This window comes from Nelumbo lutea, chromosome 4, assembly GCF_056320005.1.
Source record: "Nelumbo lutea isolate HS-2025 chromosome 4, American lotus-T2T, whole genome shotgun sequence".
Taxonomy (NCBI): domain Eukaryota; kingdom Viridiplantae; phylum Streptophyta; class Magnoliopsida; order Proteales; family Nelumbonaceae; genus Nelumbo; species Nelumbo lutea.
Genome location: NC_142687.1, coordinates 97,521,761 through 97,541,864, shown reverse-complemented (window position 1 = coordinate 97,541,864; position 20,104 = coordinate 97,521,761). Strand labels below are relative to the sequence as shown.

The 20,104-nt window shown below is 41.1% G+C and overlaps 1 pseudogene across 1 annotated transcript; it reads right to left on the bottom strand.

Annotated features, from left to right (window-relative positions):
- Positions 1 to 11,951: 11,951 nt before the first annotated feature.
- LOC148862081 (cytochrome P450 86B1 pseudogene) lies at positions 11,952 to 13,937 on the bottom strand (annotated as a pseudogene). Its single transcript, XR_016112790.1, has one exon. The product of XR_016112790.1 is annotated as a cytochrome P450 86B1 pseudogene (transcript).
- Between the last annotated feature and the right edge of the window lie 6,167 nt (positions 13,938 to 20,104).

The window sequence follows — 20,104 nt, the reverse complement described above, 5'->3', positions numbered from 1 at the left end:
ACGATGATCGGACGAACGGAGACGAGTTACGTACCAACCTCGACCTACTGGATGAGGTAAGGGACCTCGTGCACATCCGAACAGCGACATTCCAGTAGCAGGTAGCTCGCTACTACAATAGCAGAGTAAAGCAATGAAGCTTCCGAGTCGGCGACTTGGTCCTTCGTAAGATTATGGTGCCCGAACCCAGCATGGGCAAGCTTGGACCTAATTGAGAAAGACCCTATAAAGTAAAAAGAGCGCTCGGGGGCGCATACGAACTCGAAACCTTGGTAGGCGAACGAGTACCTCGAGCGTGGAATATCGTAAACTTAAGGCGATACTACCTATAAACCACCAAACGAAGTGGACGAAATCAGGCCCTATGTGCCACGAGGCAAGCCAAGAGGAACTTCGGCGTAGACAAACAAGAGCATATTATCAGCTTGGCAAAAAATCAGTTCGCGGCATAAAAGACCGCAGAAATTTAATAACCCGGACAGTGGCAGACAAAGAAACAGTTCGGGGAAGATGAGCAAGGGGAAAAAGACACTCCATTGCAAGAAACAGTACATTGGCAAAAAAAAACAATTTACATGCCCGAAGCCACTTCTTCGCCATCGGAAGGCACTTCAACAACACCCGAAGGCCCTGCCTCCCCTTCAGAATCCGACTCGCCATCGGCAGCATTGGCCATCTCCTGAGATATACGCGAAGTCGTTATGGCACTTACATCGAGGTCGGGGTACGTATTCCGGATCATCCACTGGCTCAACTTGGACCCCCTCCTATAAGAGTCCACCATCAGATCGTCAAAACGCGGAGAGGCAATGTAGTCATCAACTGCCTTCTTCTTGGCATCTTCAATGCCCTGGGAAAAAATCTGTGTTCTCTCCCTGATGTCTTCTTGAAGATATTCGACTTGATGCTGCAAATCCAACCTCAAGTCCGCCATATGCTTGACAACTACCCCCATGGCCTCGGCGTCACGCTGAGATCTCGCCTGCCTAGCCATCGCGACGCGAGCAGCCTCTTCAGCACCATATGCAGCCGCCTCAGCAGCCCGGGTATTTGCCTCAGCAGCACGGAAGGCTTCTTCATCACAATGAGCGGCAGCCTCAGCAGCTCGCACCTGTCGCGAGCTCCTCTCCACTTGGGCCGCCAAGGCATGAATCGAAGAATTCACCTACCAAAAGAAACAAGTGAGCAAATAACAGCAGAAGCAATAGAATAAAAAAGGAAGACGGAACCTAACTTACCACCATGGCATGTGTTATGACGCGGCAAGCGACCTGATTCAAGGGAAGATCGGTCCATGCCGTGACCTCCTCAGGGAAAGTAGCGTCCCTACTCTTCTGAAGAGCATAGTTCGGCGTCAACACGCTCCTAAACTCCCCTTGAGCTCCCGAGCCTGAGGGCCCAACCCGCGTATGAGCAGACCCGGAGTGAACAGGAGCACTTGAGTACGCAGGAGCGCCCGTATGAGTGGTCTCAGCGTAAGGCGCCCCGGCAGTTTCGTGCACCAGTGGAGTCACTTTGGGCTCCCTGGGCAGATCCTCCGGCGTATGGTCTGGAACTTGGGGCTCCTCATCCCGGGGTAGCTCGGTACGAGTTCGCTTGGCGACCCGTTTCCTCCTCTTCTTACCTTGAAACAAAAGTCCCCCACGAGTTATCTCCGTGTCCATCCCACCTGCAGAAATGAGTTCGACATCAAAAAAATGAAAGAACAAAGCAAACAAGAAACCGCATAGCTAGAAACCTACCCGAACTCAGGCCGGCTGCAATAAGCTTGGCCTCCGTTAAGTAGTTACCGGCGAGTACGAAGCACGCGATCTCTCCATGATTGCATATTTGGCCAAAGTAAAAGAAGCCCTGCTCAACTTTCGGTCACACATCATCAGGCAAATCCTGAGGTCAGAAAACACTGAGGCCGACGCCCTGTCCTGGTTAGCCAGTACAAGTCACAACAATATGAGAACTGTGTACATAGAGGACTTACCTCGGCCTAGTATTCTCGGGGGGACAGAGGAGGTCGCTCCCGTCATAGAGGCAGGGCCGAGCTGGATCGATCCACTCGCGAGCTTCTTGATAGACGAAACCCTCCCTACAGAATGCAATGCGGCCAAGAGGGTGCAGCGTCAGGCGGCCAAATACGTGATAATAGACGAACGGTTATACCGACGGTCGAACACGCTCCCCTATTTGCGTTTCCTGTCACCTGTCGAAGCCGAGTTCGTACTCTGCGACACTCATGAAGGCCTGTGCGGCGGACACTTGGGGGGCAGAGCACTCGCCCAAAAGGCACTTCGACAAGGATACTACTGGCCAACGATGAAGGCAGAAGCTGTCGAGCTCGTCAGAAAATGCGACAAGTGTCAAAAGCACGCTAATATCCACCATCAACCTGCCTCCGACCTCAAATACCTCGCCAGCCCGTGGCCCTTTGCACAATGGGGCATCGACCTCTTAGAGCCATTCCCACCAGCAACCAGCGGAAGAAAATTCTTAGTTATTGCAGTAGATTACTTTACGAAGTGGATAGAAGCCGAACCTCTGGCAACTGTTATGGCTCGAAACATACGGAACTTCTTTTGGAAGAACATAGTATGTCGGTTCGGGTTACCTCGGGTACTAATCTCCGACAACGGCAAACAGTTCGAGGATATCAAGTTCCAAGAGTGGTGCCAGAACATGGGGATTCGACAAAATTTCACGTCAGTCGCGCACCCACAGTAAAATGGTCAGACGGAAGTAATGAATAGAGCCATCTTGCGCGGACTGAAAGCACGTCTAGATCGAGCTAAGGGATTGTGGGTCAAAGAGCTACCAAGTGTCTTATGGGCTCACAGAACTACCAAAAAAGCAGCCACGGGAGCAACCCCCTTCAACCTCACCTATGGCACTGAAGTAGTGATCCCGGCGGAAATCGAAATACCAACGTTGCGATTAGATACATACGATGATCGAATGAATGGAGACGAGTTACGTACCAACCTCGACCTACTGAAGGAGGTAAGTGACCTCGCGCACATCCGAACAGCGGCATACCAGCAGCAGGTAGCTCGCTACTACAATAGAAGAGTAAAGCAACAAAGCTTCCGAGTCGGCGACCTGGTCCTTCGTAAGATTATGGTGCCCGAACCCAGCATGGGCAAGCTTGGACCTAATTGGGAAGGACCCTATAAAGTAAAAAGAGCGCTCGGGGGCGCATACGAACTCGAAACCTTGGAAGGCAAACGATTACCTCGAGCGTGGAATATCGTGAACTTAAGGCGATACTACCTATAAACCACCAAGCGAAGTGGACAAAATCCGGCCCTATGTGCCACGAGGCAAGCCAAGAGGAACTTCGGCGTAGACAAACAAGAGCATATTATCAGCTCGGCAAAAAATCAGTTTGCGGCATAAAAGACCGCAGAAATTTAATAACCCGGACAGTGGCAGACAAAGAAACAGTTCGGGGAAGATGAGCAAGGGGAAAAAGACACTCCATTGCAAGAAACAGTACATTGGCAAAAAAAAAAAAATTTACATGCCCGGAGCCACTTCTTCGCCATCGGAAGGCACTTCAACAACACTCGAAGGCCCTGCCTCCCCTTCAGAGTCTGGCTCGCCATCGGCAGCATTGGCCATCTCCTGAGATATACGTGAAGTGGATATGGCACTTACATCGAGGTCGGGGTACGTATTCCGAATCATCCACCGGCTCAACTTGAACCCCCTCCTATAAGAGTCCACCATCAGACGTCAAAACGCGGAGAGGCAATGTAGTCATCAACTGCCTTCTTCTTGGCGTCTTCAATGCCCTGGGAAAAAATCTGTGTTCTCTCCCTGATGTCTTCTTGAAGATATTCGACTTGATGCTGCAAATCCATCTTCAAGTCCGCCATATGCTTGACAACTACCCCCATGGCCTCGGCGTCACGCTGAGATCTCGCCTGCCTAGCCATCGCGACGCGAGCAGCCTCTTCAGCACCATAAGCAGTCGCCTCAGCAGCCCGGGTATTTGCCTCTGCAGCACGGAAGGCTTCTTCAGCAGCATGAGCGGCAGCCTCAGCAACTCGCGCCTGTCGCGAGCTCCTCTCCACTTGGGCCACCAAGGCATGAATCGAAGAATTCACCTACCAAAAGAAACAAGTGAGCAAATAACAGTAGAAGCAACAGAATTAAAAAGGAAGATGGAACCTAACTTACCACCATGGCATGTGTTACGGCGCGACAAGCGACCTGATTCAAGGGAAGATCGGTCCACGCCACGACCTCCTCAGGGAAAGTAGCATCCCTACTCTTCTGAAGAGCGTAGTTCGGCGTCAACACGCTCCTAAACTCCCCTTGAGCTCCCGAGCCTGAGGGCCCAGCCCGCGTATGAGCAGACCCGGAGTGAGCAGGAGCACTTGAGTACGCAGGAGCGCCCGTATGAGTGGTCTCAGCGTAAGGCGCCCCGGCAGTTTCGTGCACCGGTGGAGTCACTTCGGGCTCCCTAGGCAGATCCTCCGGCGTATGGTCTGGAACTTGGGGCTCCTCTTCCAGGGGCAGCTCGGTACGAGTTCGCTTGGTGACCCGCTTCCTCCTCTTCATACCTTGAAACAAACGCCCCCCACGAGTTCTCTCCGCGTCCATCACACCTGCAGAAACGAGTTCGACATCAGAAAAAATGAAAGAACAAAGCAAGCAAGAAACCACATAGCTAGAAACCTACCTGAACTCAGGTCGGCTGCAATAAGCTTGGCCTCCGTTAAGTAGTGGTGGCACTTTAAGCCTTGTCGTGCCCATATCTGGACGCCCTTCACCGTCTCTTTATCGAGAGTTACGCCCAAATCGGGAGCGGCCTCACCCCACCTGTCTGAAAGGGCCATCCTTGTGCACTTCGCACGCCGAAGTAGTCCCGCTTCCAAGCCGGGACCTTATTAGGAAGATCGTGCAGAAGCTTAAAACCCTGGCGAGGAGAAAGGTAATACGTCCGTCTCCCCCCAGGAAGAGAACCCACCTGCCTCTTTAGCATCAAGATAGAGGAGAATATCTCTAAGTCCAAGGGGAAGTTCTGCTTGCAAAAAAGGGAAACTGTCCCCACCAGGTTCCGAATAGAGTTCGGATGAAGTTGGCCAATGGTGACACTGAAGTGGTTTATGACTTCGACGAGAAGGGGATGGAGAGGAAGTTGCAACCCTGCAGTGAGCTACTCTCGAAAAATCACTACCTCGTCAGGACCGTGTTCCCAAGGAAAGCTACCCAAAGGAATAAAATATGTGTACCCCCTAGGAAGATTGTAAGACAGAAGTATGGATTGAAACCCCTCAAGCGTCATGGTCGAAGGACCAAACCTGTCTACCATCCGACCTCGGTGGGAGGTAGACTCCAAACTGCCCGAAGCGACTCGGGCTACTGGTTCATAGTCATCAAGCTCCACCTCAGGATCACTGAAGCAGTCTGGGGACACGGCTCGGTTGGTGGAACCTACGTCGGCTCTACTTGAAGAATCGTCTGAGCTATCAAAGCTAGACATTGGGGAAAAGATGGATTCAAGAAAGTACTTACCGGAAAGTTTGAAGAACAAGCCAAAGAACCGTGAAGACTGTATAACCAGCCTTGACGCGAGCTGGAAAAGACTTGGACGCGAGCTGAAAGGTTGGACGCGAACTCCGTAGACAAACCGCAGAAGTGACAAACCAACCGGGGTCCCCCACTATTTATAGCTACAGTAACCAAGAATCGACCGTGCAGACCGAAGACGATCCGACGGCCCACGTTCTTACCGACCGCACAACCCTTAAGGTCGAGACGTGATTGGCGCACGTCTTTCCGAAAAAAGTGAAACGTCAGCGCACATCTTTTTGAAACCGTCGTCGCTTCGACACGCGTCTTTTCTGAAACTGGCATGCCACATGTCTCCCTGACAGTCGCCCGCGCACGTACAGCAGTGGCGCGCCTTTTTGAAATGACCCGCTGTCACGTCCCAGCGGCGCGAATTGGTTTGAAATTTCAAACGCGCGTTGTCACAACCACCAGCGTTCTTGAGTAAGCATGTTTCCAGCCTTCTCGGAAACTGAAAAAAACCCTAGCAAAAGCATCTCATGCAGTGAAGGTTCGAAGGACGGGACAAATCCACCTGCTACCTCGCGAAAACTCCCCGCACCATGGCAAGACCCCCGGCGCAAGGAGTGGGGGCAATTGATGAAGGAAGATTTGGCCCGACCTCTCTATTACGTGACACATGGCAGAAACAACAACTCGACAAAAGGGGCCAAGCCTAGGCGGGAACAAGGGGACACGAGCGGACTGAACTCCCTACCAGGGGCCCGAACTAACCTTGTAACAGCTCGGGATACACTTCGCCAAACTGACCCACCTTGTAACAGCTCGGGATACACTTCGCCGAACTGACCCACTTTGTAACAGCTCGGGTTACACTTCACCGAACTGACCTACCTTGTAACAGCTCGGGTTATACTTCACCGAACTGACCCACCTTGTAACAGCTCAGGATACACTTCGCCGAATTGACCTGCCCTATAGATACCCCCGAGCTCAAGACCGCCTCGCTCAGCACTTCGCATCACCTGGAACCAAAACCAAACAAGTCGTACCACGCCTGACACTAAGGAAGTTCGTGCCCAAGGGCTCCGCGCCTGACTGACTTGGGATCTGATGTTTGGCGGCAGCACCCTAAACGACCACCTGCCACCGCCACTGGCACCGCCATCTCCAGTTAGATGACGGTTAGGCAGTGACGGTTCTGTCTCAGCAGAAAAGACGACGGCCGAATTGACAAGCACAAGGGTAATCATACTTGACCTGACAAGGGCCCCGGGACGAGTGCACGAAGTGACTATAAGAACCCCCTGCCCCCCGACAACAGAGGTATGCAAACTTTGCACTATCTGGTATTACCTTGTTTTTGAAGGATTCTAACTTGAGCTTTGGAGCCTCTACACCGGGTTCCCCCCCGGAGCTTCCCCATCTCCGTTTCAGGTTCCCTGCTACCCCATTCGAAAGCAAGGCAGCGGACAGCTAAGACCGGCCGGATCGTGCTCCATCAATAGAAATGAAATACAAATTTTAAAATCAACCTAGAATGCAATGATGTCATATTCAAATAATAAAATTTTAAAAGATAGAAAACACAAAGAATCACAAAAATACAAAAAAATATTATAGATAAATTTGGGCACATTTCCAATGTTATATATTTGAAAAAAAATAATTATGTCTTTAATGTTGTATATTTTTTATGTTAAACAAAAATGAATATTATTCATAAAAATATATTAACAAGGGAAATAGTATACAAAATAAAAATAATTTTCCTCTCTAGATGATGGATTAGTGGTTTGGGTCAAATGGATTAGTGTGATAATTAAATAATAAAATTAAAAAAAAACAGAAAATTGGATCAGTGTGATAATTATAAAGAATTACACACACAAACATATAGAAAAATTGGACATTGTAGAAAACTAGACTAGACATAGAACTAGAGAAGGGAGAGGTTCATGGGTCAAAGACTTAAATAGGGTCGAACTATGATGACATGGCATATACATACATACATACATACATAATTAAAACATTGCTCATAAGGAAGGGCATCTTCCCAACACTTAAGTTTTAGTAATCCTTGGGTTCAACCACCTTATGAAGCCCAAGGATAATGGACTAATGTGAGACAAAGCCCATCAAATTATTAGCCACCTAATGCTTTCTTGCCCTTAACCTCTCAATCCTAAATAATCAAAACATTGCTCATAGGGAAGGACATCTTCTCAGATTGCAAAATGCAATGCCACACCCTCTGCTTAATTGAAATCGACTTTATTTGAAATATAGTTCAAGTATAGTTTTAGCTTTCCATCAAAGATAATGTAAGCCTTGATATTTACTGTCTCAGAATGGGATTGATCCTAGGGGTGTTCACGAGATGGGTTGGGTCAGTTTGAATCAATTTCTTTCATCAACCCAACCTAGTTAGTTTACTTATTGACTAAACCGGAACCGATCGACCCTAAAGCAAAACCTTTGGGTAGTTTATCTGTTTAGTCAGTTTATATTTGTATTGGTTTTATTGTACCATTGTATTATATTTGTATTGGTTTTGTGTTTTTATATTTTATCATAAATAACATTTTTTCAAAGTTCAAACAAAACACAAATAAAATATATGTACATTTAACATATAGGGTAGGGACTAATTAGTAATTACTTAAACATATAGGAACAGTTCAGTTCAGTTTCATGAAAACTGAAACCGAATTGAGTTGTCAGTTTATTTTCTCATACAAACCAAAACTAATCAATGGTTTTGAAAAATCGACCAACTCATGTTGGGGTAGGCCAATTTGACCGGTTTGACATTTAGTGTGAACACCCCTATTTGATCATATCACTATAATCACCCACTTAGCTAATATCTTAAGCTTCTCAAACATGCCTAGGTATTTGACCCTAGATGGATCTCATTGATGGCATATCAAAAGTAAATTAGTCCAATACCTAGTGTAGTATCATAATTAAGTTTGGAGGTTAAGTGCAACCATCTAGTTTTTCCCATTTGTCTCCAAGATATAAGGCATAACTGAAAAGTAGTATAGGTTCAATGTTTCTCAGAAACACCCATTGACTGTGCTTGGGATTAAACCTAGTAATTGAGACAAGCTACTCATCAATTTGGTAGCACATTGATGCCAGCTTTGTTAAGATAAAGTCACCAAGATAAAGTCTCATGAGTAGGAGTAAGCAAATGGGTATGTTCTACCTGGAACTGACCTCGAATAGGCCTTGAAACGACCCTACCTAATCTATTAAAGGGTAGGTCTAATTCCAAATTCTTGGAACCGACTTCCACCCAAGTTAGTTCTAGGGTCTAGGGGTTTACCCTACCTGAACCAACCTGATGAATCGACCCTGAAAATAATTTCCAAAATATTTTTAAGGACGTAAAGATATGAATCCAAGAACTCATGGTTACAAAAGCGATGGACTCACTTAACCATTGAGTTACTCAAGTGATTTGATCATTTGTTTTCATTTCAGTATTTGAATTTTTATAATAAATATTATAAAAAATAATATTTATAATATTTAAATTTTAATGACAAATTTTTGAACCATATATTAATATATTATGATAATCTCCATATTAAATTATTCAATTTAATCAATAAAGATAATACAACTTTTAAACTATATAATATTACTATTGAAAATTAAGTTTTTAAAGGACATGTTTCTTTTCTTTCTTTTTTTTTAAGGGGAGGGGGAATATAAAAAGAACAAGTTTCGTAGATAGACCCTAGAATTGACCTCAAAACCACCAAGGCCAAAACCAATCTCGAAACCGACTTTCAAAGGGTAGGTTCCGGATCCAAAAACCTCTTCCATAGAACCAAATCAAACCAGCCTATGATCGCCCCTATTCATGAATGTCCAGTTTAAGGAGTAATTCACAAAAAACACTAGCAATTTGAACATAAAATAATAATGTACTTATATTATTAATACATAAAGTCTGTATACATTGATATGGTTGGAGCTAATGACATAGATTATCTAATAGATGATGTGGTGTATGGTGTTGAGTCCTTGATGTAGTGGGTGGAGGCACACATTGAATATTTGGAGAAGTTGGAGGCGTGACAAAGATTTGGATAGTATCTATGAAAACTATCTATTGTTGTAAAGGGTATTGATTGGCACTTGTGAGCCTAGTGGCCTAGAAGTTTCCAAACCTATATAAATCTTGAGTGTACTCTTGGATTGATGTCTTTCTCTCTTCATTACCCCACCACAACAACTCAGCATTACATAGTTCAATCTTCATAAAGATTTGGTTCGAAGTTTGGCTAAACTTGAATCCATTTTGAAGCAGGCATTTATATTTGAGCAAATTTATTAAATTACCCTTACTATTTATATATTGTCTTAAAGTACCCTTAAGTTTTTTGATGGAACCATATTTGAGATCTTAGAATGCTGAAAATTCCTGTCAAATAGCTTTGTGGTCATGCACATTTGACTTGGGCTGTTCGGGTTAATCTAGAGTATTATGATAAGGTCATTTTGAGTGCAGGGACATACTCAGCAGTCAACTTATGGTTTGCCTCTGCTACTAGTAGCGAGGATTCAAAATTTGAAAGCCTTGTAGAGTCGCCTATACGGAAGGTTGATCATTTACTTGACTCGTATAATGACTATGAAGATAGTGTTAATGGCCTTGGATGGAGTTGTTGTGAACCTTGGATTTTTGCATCATTGTCATATGATGGAAGGGTTGTTGTAGAATCGGTGAAGTCTTATCTCCCACAGAGGTGAAAGGAAATCTTATGGTGGGGGGAAGCTGGTAAACCCCCTTTTTTTATGAATTGTTAAGATATAGTAATTTCCATCTTCTGCTTCTTTCGTTCTGTATTCCTTGGTGGCAGCTTTGTGCTACTCAACCTAGATGGAATCCCGGGACCCGCCATTGCAGTAGTTCTTTCAGAGGAATTAGCGCTGAAAAATATTCTGCCACTACTGCTGAACCTGGGTGGCCTCAAAGCATACAACTTGATAGAAGAGAGACCGTCGGAATGGAGATTTTCCGACTTTATAATTTCAACGCCATGCCTCTGCATATGCTTCATTAGCCTGAGTGCCGAACCAGACGAAAACCATCACCTCTCTTGCCATGGCCTTCTTCAATTTCTTGTCCTCCATTCGGGTGAACTATACAACCTAGGATCTCTAACATTTGAATGGGCGTGACAGTGTGGGTGTGACCAAAATGATGCGGGAGACAGAGAGGAAGAGGGAGATGGAGTGGACTTAGACAATTTGTCAAAAAGTGTATTTTAAGAAATTTTAAAAAATATATCAGTCACATGATGATGTCATATGTGAACCTAGTGTGATGGAAAGTTAAGGACATAGGAAGTTTTAGACAAGTGTCAGTAAATTTAGAGGTACTTTAAGACAATATGTAAACAGTAAGGATAGAATTAGTTGATTAGTTAAGCCATAAAGGTAATTTAAGAAATTTACCTTTATGGTCAAATACATCAATTATGCTTGAACTAAAAAGTTGTCTACTTGTCGTAGTGACTGCATTTAACTGAATGCTTGTTGTTTCTAGAATAGTTAAAGCTTCATTGGTAAATACTTATTATTGAGATCTTGAAGTGTTCATTTAAAGAGAGAAGTCTTTTTGAGAAGATCTTCTTATAGTTTTGATAGTTAAAAGACGCATTGAACTTTTGATATAAGATCTGGGCAGTCCAAAGACCGTTTGGCAGATGCATGTTTTTCCGCATCTTCCTTCCCATGCGAGTATAAAACGCAAAAGATGCGAAAAGTTTCATTTGGATATTCATGAAATCAACCAAAAATGGATTTTTTTCGTCTTTTCAGTATTCTATCTTTTGGTAGATAGACCTTCTGCACGCCAAACTGAAATAGATCGAATTTCGATCTACTCGACTTGTAAACAATCAAAAGACCACATGGAAAGATGCGCCAAACGCTCCCCATGTTAACAAATACACCGTTTTCTATGATGACTCCACAAATTTCTATCTGTCTACCTAAAAGTTGGAATGGAACTATGAGGGCAAAATGTGGTGAGGATGCATAGCTAATGGGGAACATAATAGGAATCGGCAACATGGCTTTGTGTGGATCCCCAATCCGATGACAAGTCATCTCTCCAATGCAAAATAATATTAATATAAACAAAGTGAAAAAAAAACACAAATTAGGGTTTTCCAATGCAAATTGTTTCTCTAAGACTATGTATGTTCCGAAGGAAAATGTAGGGAAAGGAAAGAAAAGGCAAGAAAACTTACAGAAAATCTTAAAAGGAGAGGACCACTACGATCTAGCTATAGGGAATTTATTATATTATAGAAGTTATGGTGAAACCTAATAAATCCTGATTCATTGAAACCAACTGCCTCTTTCTTTTATACACTGGCCATCAATCAATCATTCCATCCTTCATCATCTGAAGAACAAGGAAAAGTAGAGGCGATTTTATATTTATATAAAAAAAAGGATATATAAAACATTACAAGGAGTGAAGAAACCATAGAAGTGGAAAAAGAAACAAACTAGGGCTTTCTAATCTAATCTTCAATTCGTTTGGATATTTTACCAGTTTTCTTCTTTTTTGACTTTTTGGAAATTAAAGGACGACTATCACTGGGCTCTACTTAACTCTACCCCAGTGAATTTATTTAATATAAGTTATGGTTAAACCTAATAAATCCTGATTTATTGACACCAACTGTCTCTTTCTTTTACATTGACCATCAACCCATCCTTCATCTCAAGAATAACGGATTGTTTCAAGGAGACTGGGTGACCCTCCACAACTTGAATGCTGTAGTTGAAGAGAACAGCTGCGGCAGCCATCTTCATCTGAGTGAAAGCCATGTCCTTACCCAGGCAAGTTCTTGGCCCAGTGCCGAATGCAAATAGCAGCTTGGAGATCATTTCATTGTTCAGTGTCTCGTCCTCACGTATCCATCTCTCAGGCTTGAATTCCAGACAGTCTTTCCCCCACACAGAAGGCATCCTTGCTAGAGCATAATTTGATAGCAGTATCTGCATCCCTGGCTTCACAGTGGTGCCATCAGGGAAGATATCTTCCTTCATGGGACTTTTCTTCTGCGTATGAACTGGAGGATACAGCCTTAGTGATTCGCAAATTGCTGCATGCAGATACACAAGTTCTTTTAAATCCTCTGAATCAAATACCCATGGCTTCTTTCCTTCTCCATTACCCTTCTTCTTAGCGAATGCAAGCTTTAATTCTTCCAGGAGTTTTTCCTCCACATGGGGATTCCTAGAAACTGACCAGAAGAACCAGACAAGACCAGAGGCTGTAGTATCTCTTCCGGCAATAGTAAAGTTCAGACTCATGTCTCTCAGGTACTTCATCCTGGATTTAGACCAGTCATTTTCCTGTCCTTGAGACCTGATGAAGATAGACAGTAGACTATTCTTCCCTGATTCATCAGTACCATTAAGCAGCTGCTCCTTCTTCTCCAGAATTATATCCAGAATGATGTTATCAGCAACTTCCCACGCTTTGGCCATCTTCTTCTCTGACCCAATCTTCAACAAACGCATAAGCTTCCAAATCATGGTAGGAATGAAGTTTCTGCAAATTATGGCTTCTTGTGCGTCATCAATGGCTTGAACAGCTACAGTAGCAGGAAGTTCTTGAGAAAGAAGCCCAAGATCTTTTCCCCATGTTGTAATGGCAATACTGTCAAAGGTGAACCTCAGAATCAAATCCTGCAAATCGATTGCAGACCCTTCTCTAGCCACATTGGCTAACAAAGGTAGAAGCTTTTCGTCAATTAGCTTCTGGACCGTGTGGCTGACGAAGCTCCGAAACTCAATCAGTCTGAAAGCCGAGTGTGAAGCCTTCCTCTGCGTTGCCCATGACTCGAAATCTGTGTTAAATATACCTTCGCCGAGAATGTCGAATATCTGCCTGAAATCCTCCCCTTTTGGGTAGTTGGCAGTATTTACTTTGAGCATGTACTCGAAGTTGTGCGGATCGCAAGTGATCACGTAGTCGAGCTTTGAAAAGAGGCCCTTCAAGTAGAAGGTTTTGGTGCCGAGAGTGAGGAAAACTTCAGTGAACCAGTCAGAGAGCCTTTGAAGGTTCCGGGCTACCGACGGGAGGGAGCCCAGTAAAGGCCATTCTGGTATGACTTGGTTCTTCAATTTCTGCTTGAATAACAAGAACCATCTCAGGAAGAACACAGCAGACAGAATGGCTAACAAGAAGAACTGGTACCCGGATATGGATGCAGCAAATTCGTTAGACACCATCTTTTGCTTTTGCAAATCACTAGTCTACCCCCAGTAATCTATATGTAGGGACGATCACACCCTCCATGTATCGATGTGGCCCCCACCTTAAATTATATTGGATGAAGTGAGTGGGGTTAAGGTGTGCTTCTACAATACATACCACAATGCTACAAACCCGATATCCTGCCAACAAAATACATTCCAACAACCCACCATTCATAGGGGTGTCAATTGGACGGGATTTGGTCCAAACGATCCAGTTCGAGTCCATTATAAATGGACCAGGTCCAATCCAATCTAATGAATGTTTTGGATCAATTTGTACCGGTCTAATATTTCAATGTCTGGATCGTCTAATCTGTTTAGATTCATTTTGATTTAGATTGGTTTCAACCCAAACTTGGTCCATTAACGCATATACTCTTATCATATATCAATAGACTAGATATTGGCTTAATCCAACTCAATCCAATAAAAATTTGTTACGGATGGACCAGATCCAATCCAATCTAATAGATATTTTGGACTGGATTGGCCCAATCCAATATGTCTTGTTGGTCCGTCTAATCCGTCCAAATTGATTTTGGACTGGATGGGGTCCAATTCAAAACCGGTCATTGACACCCTTACCTACTAATATGATCTAACACCGCATAGCAGGTCCCACGTTATGGTGGGTTCCAATCTCATGGTGAGATATGTGGTGCATGGTTTTCAAACCGTCGTTGACCTGGACGATCGGACCATTTGGCCCGGGAACCATCCAAGCAACAAGTTCCATTTTACCCCAAAACCAGTCCTTGACCAAAAACCATTGAATCGGTCAATGATCCATTGACCCAAGTAGTTGAACCATCGACACGTTTGATTATTTTTTGCTGTTTTTATATTTGAATTATTATTTTTAATTTATTTTGCCAAAACGGGCTATCCTTCGGACCGAACAGTTAAAACGTCGACCTGGAAACTAGTGGCCAAAACGATTCCGGTTCTAAGTGGTTTTTTAAAACATTGGTGTGGTGTTAGATCAAGTTGGCAAGGGTTGCAACATGTTTCTTCATCGGTGTGGGTTTGGAAACGACTTTGTAAATTCTAAGCCCTACTTGCCTCCCTAAAACTCCAACTCGTATTATCCCAAAACCTATAGCAGGTTGGGTTTTTAGAATCTAAACCCTTATTGTACATGAAAATACAAAATCCTCCCCAACCCTATCTTCCTTGCATTATAGGGTGGGTTGGATTTAGAATTTACATCTAATTTTCTATTATTTATTGTTAAATATAAACAATAAATAAGTAAATTGACATGAATAAATAGAAACATTTTCAATTATTTGATTAAGATAAATAAAAAACATATAAACTATCAATTATCCTTTACATAAAATTTAAAATATTATTAAATTCAAAACCTAATACATCATAGTTCATATACCTCCCGATGACATATAATCATTGGGTTTAACCTAATACCATACTCTAAGATATTATTAAATTCAAAACCCATTTCAGCTCTCAAATCCGTGATTATCCTTCAAACAAAAAAAATGGGAGAATGACAATTCAGCCCAAAGTCCGAATTTTCAAACCGTACAATTAGAGTGGATTCATAATTGATGTCATTTCACAGTGGACATTGATGTATAGAACAGAGGGTTTTTTACGTAGGGCTATACAACAGGGGCCCATCCCCTTTCACTTTTAACCCCCAACCCCTGGTGGCAGCGGGATTTTATCGCAGGTCTCTACTCCGACGAGTTAGAAAACCTACCAACTGAGCCACCATCCTAATTCCTGAATAAATTGCAGCTTTTCTTCGCGAGGATGTACTGAACATTCAAGAACTCAACCGTTCCCTTGTTTAAGACGGTTCACGGTATGGGTTCGATACGTACAATGGGCTTTTGGAGAGATTGACATGTGGTAAAGAAAAAATTAATGGTTCAATTTTATATAGGCTTTTGATGTGTATGCCGTGCATAATTCTTCTGCGCTATTTTTTTCCTTCACATGCTAGTTGTACACAAGATTTATATAGGCCAATTCATCAGATCAGGCAAGTAATGACACTTCTCTTTCATCGTCTTTTATATAAAAGTTTTGGTGGTGCAAGTTAAGGAGTTATCTTTGGCTGTTTTTGGAGTGTTGGCTCATTATATACTTGAAGGGCCTAAGTCTTTTTTAGAAGATTTATTACAATTTCTGATAATTAAAAGACAGGGTAAACTTTTGTAAATAGATTTTGGAAGAGGAAAAACTGTTTCATTGAACAGTTTTTTATAGATCTCATGAAAGATCATAAAAGTTAGAAGACCGGTTGGTAATGTGATGAAAATATGTGTTATGTATATATGAATGCCTTGTGTGTGACCTAATGAACCTTTCATTTAACACAAGAGACCTACATACATTTTCTAAGGTGGATTCCACATACTATTGGTGAACATGTATTTGGGGCCCAAATACATTTTTCAAGGTGGAGCCCACATATATTTTTTAAGGTGAGCCTACATACCATTGGTGAACATGCATGTGGAGTTCATGTGTAGACATGTATGTGAGACCCATATACATTTTATAAGGTGAGCCCCACATTCCATTGGTGAACATGCATGTGGGGTCCATGTGTGGACATGTATGTTGGGTCCACATACATTTTTCAAGGTGACTCCACATACTATTGGTGGACATGTATGCTGGCTCTACATACATTTTTCAATGTGAGTCTCACATAATACCTAATGTGGGTTCCACATACATTTTCTAACGTGGGCCCCACATACCATTGGTAGGTCCCACTTATACATTCAAATAGTTTTTTGTGAAAAGATAACCCATTTTCTCTCGAGCGTGTGCATCGTGCCACACATTTGAAAAAGACTATAAAAGCTTCATTTGAAACTTCATGAAAAAGCCCAAATTTGGGCTATTGGCATCTTTTATGGGCTATAGCTTTTTCCCAATAGATATTTCTATTGCCAAACAGGAAAATCCCACAATTCAGGCTTCCAAGCTTCTAAACAGTCTAAAGCCTGCACGAAAAGACTTGCCAAACGCGATATAAATTAATTCAGGTCTTCATTTGTCTTTTAACTAAAAAATATTAAGTGTAGATATCTCATTTGCCTTTGCACACGAGATGTCTTTCTCCCAAAACAGCTAAAGTTTTTCTCGACAATAATGATGAGTTATTCTAGACCCTATCCCCTCTCAATCTATACATACTCCAAAGTCTGTAACGGATTGAATTTTGAGAATCCAAACTCTTTCTATACATAAAAATGCAAAACCCTCCCCTGTATTCAACAGGATGGGTTGGGTTTATAACCTGCATCTAATTTCTTATTATTTCTTATCATATATAAACAATAAATAAGTAAAATAATATAAATAAATAACAAAATTTTTAATTATTTAATTAAGGCATAAAAAAATACATAAACTATCAATTATCATTCACATAAAATTCAAAATATTTCTAAAGTAAGGTACCTTAAAAAGCTCTTTTTAGGCGTTTTAAGTAGGTCATGTGGCCATGTGGGTGTGACCAGTATGCTTGCAAGGACAGAAGCTTTCGTTGAGTTTTTGGCCTGGACTACTTTAAAGAAGTTTCAATGAAAAACCATTCTGTAATTGTTGGGGAGGGGTTTTTAGTGGTGGTCTTTGCAAGATGGGTTCCATCCAAATAATTTATAAAAACCCAAAAAGCCCAAATCTATTGTCCTCCGGGCAAAAATAAAAACAGTATTCTATTAAAAGCTTCTTTTGATAGTTTATCAAAAGTAGTTCCACCAAAACTTCAGCCCTCCCAATTCCCAAATAACCCGTTACAATTTAGTACACCGTCCTATTTAATTCCCACAACCCATTAACTTTAATCCATTCTATTTAATCACTTAAGTTCAAATTTAAGTTCGACGAAAAAATGACTAAATTCTCTATACGTTACACAATATTCCCACAACCTATTAGTTTATCCATTTTATTTAATCACTTGAATTCAAATTTAAATTTGACAAAAAAAAACTAAATTATTCTTTATACATTACACTTACACCATATTCACCTATGCAGTCACTTGATTAACTACCATTAGTATCACTTCAATCCATCTTATTTAATCACCTAAATTCAAATTTAAATTTTACAAAAAAAACCTAATTCCCATCACCTAAATTTAGAAGTCTTTAGTTTTTTTACGTCTCACCCTCTTCCTTTGTCTTCTCAAGAGTCCCCCCCCCTCCCTCTCTCCCTCTCTCTAGAGGTGCAAATGGATCGGATCAGTTCCGAAGTCCGACCATATATTATCAGATTTGGATAGCCCCATTTCAGATCTATGGATCAGATCGATAATAGGATCCGATCAAAAAACATATCAAATTCAAATCACCCCTATCCGGTTGGATATATATATATATATATATATATATATATATATATATATATATATATATATATATATATATATATATATATATATATAAATGTATTATTTATATTACATTTTTGTAAATTTGTTATATTATTTATTTTTTATAAAAAACGTGTATATATGATCAAAATAGTTGGAAAGATACTTGTATTTTTTGTTTTACTTTATTTAAGTTGTTATATTTATTTTGCTTTGAATAATTTATTTAATTTTAAAAATCAAATCGGATCGAATTAGATCTGAAGATCTGACTGCCTCATTGGATTCAAACTCAAATCTATGTTTATGATATCCAATCGGATATGCAATTTATAGTATTGGATTGGATTCAGATATACCTTGATTCAAATCTGATTCAATCGGTTTGCATTTATACCTCTCTCTTCTTTTTTAACCTTTTGAATATAATAATTTTTTATTTACTATTCCTTCTCTTAGGAACAATGTTACTCTAATTTTTTTTTTTATTTATTTCAGCGAAAATGGTGACTACTCTCTTATTAGCTCAAAATAATTATTTTTGCACGAAATTTGCTAGAGATTACCATATATCGACCATCACAGAAAGTTATGTATCTTTTTTTCCTCATGGAGTCATTGGCTACCCTTTATTGTTTCAAAGTGATTTTATAAAGCCGATTACTTTCCCCCTTTTCTATTTAGTTTTTCCCTTATTCTTTCCTTATTGTTAAAAATTAGGGCAAGCTATTCAATTCCAAAGGAACCTATTTTAATATAATAGAAACTTGTCTCCTAAGATAACTTTCTCTTTCTGGAGGCGGCCAATGCACCAGTTTCTTCATTGTGGTCTGATCCAATTTGTTGCAAGGAGGGCTACACTGATCCATGCATCGGAGTGGTGTTTTTAGTTTTTGTGATAATATGTTCATTTAATAATAATAATTTCTTTGATATTCCTAATTTAATTTATTTCATGGGGATGGTTTTTATAGGGGGTGGGCATAAATACATTTCGAGGGGGCTGAACTCTAAAAAATATTTATTTAAATATTTCATTTATAAATTTAAATATAATAAGTTTGATTTTCTCTTCCGTGCTTCCCACGGGCTTCTCACTAGTATGTTATATATTATAAATCTTTTATATTTTAACATTTTACTTTTAAAGTTATAGGCCCGAAAGCCTAGCCTAGGCCAGGGCCATCACCCAAGCTTGAGTTCTTGTGATAGGTGGTACTAAACCTAGCCCATGATCACACTTGATAGGGATTCTAGGAAAGGCCAAGGTGCTAATAACTTGTAGGGCTGTCCATGGGTAGGTTTTATCCAACTGATGGAACTGAGCTGAACTAATTATATCAGTTTTGGTTATGTGATTCCATCCTAATTAATAATTGGGTCAGTTCTAGTTCTTGCTTGTTTCGAATTAATTAAGACCTGAATTAATTATTTTCTTAATAATATATAAAAGTTCGTTACCTTTTCTTTTAACTTTTATTTTATTTTATGTCTAGAATGGTAAATTTGATAGATGATGTATAAGGTAATTTTAATTAAGAACACTTGGTTTATTAACATATACATAATTTATTATTTTATTGTCATTTTTATTAAGGCTATACTATATCAAAAATCAAGTTTTAAATTATTATTTATATAAATAATTATAGCTGTCAATATAATCAGATCTGTTGTTTTGAACCCGATTTTTAATCAAGACAGTTCTAGATCTATCATTTTGTATTGATTAATTATCAATTTGGGACTAGGAGAGAGAGAGAGAGAGAGAGAGAGAGACCTAGTTCAATTTAGCCTTCTTCCTCCAACTTGAGTGTATTAGAAGCTGGTTTCATTGTAAAATTTACAACATCAATCATATTGAGGCCTGGTATAGAGGCAAGAGTTTGTTGCAAATCACACGGATTGGAGATTGAT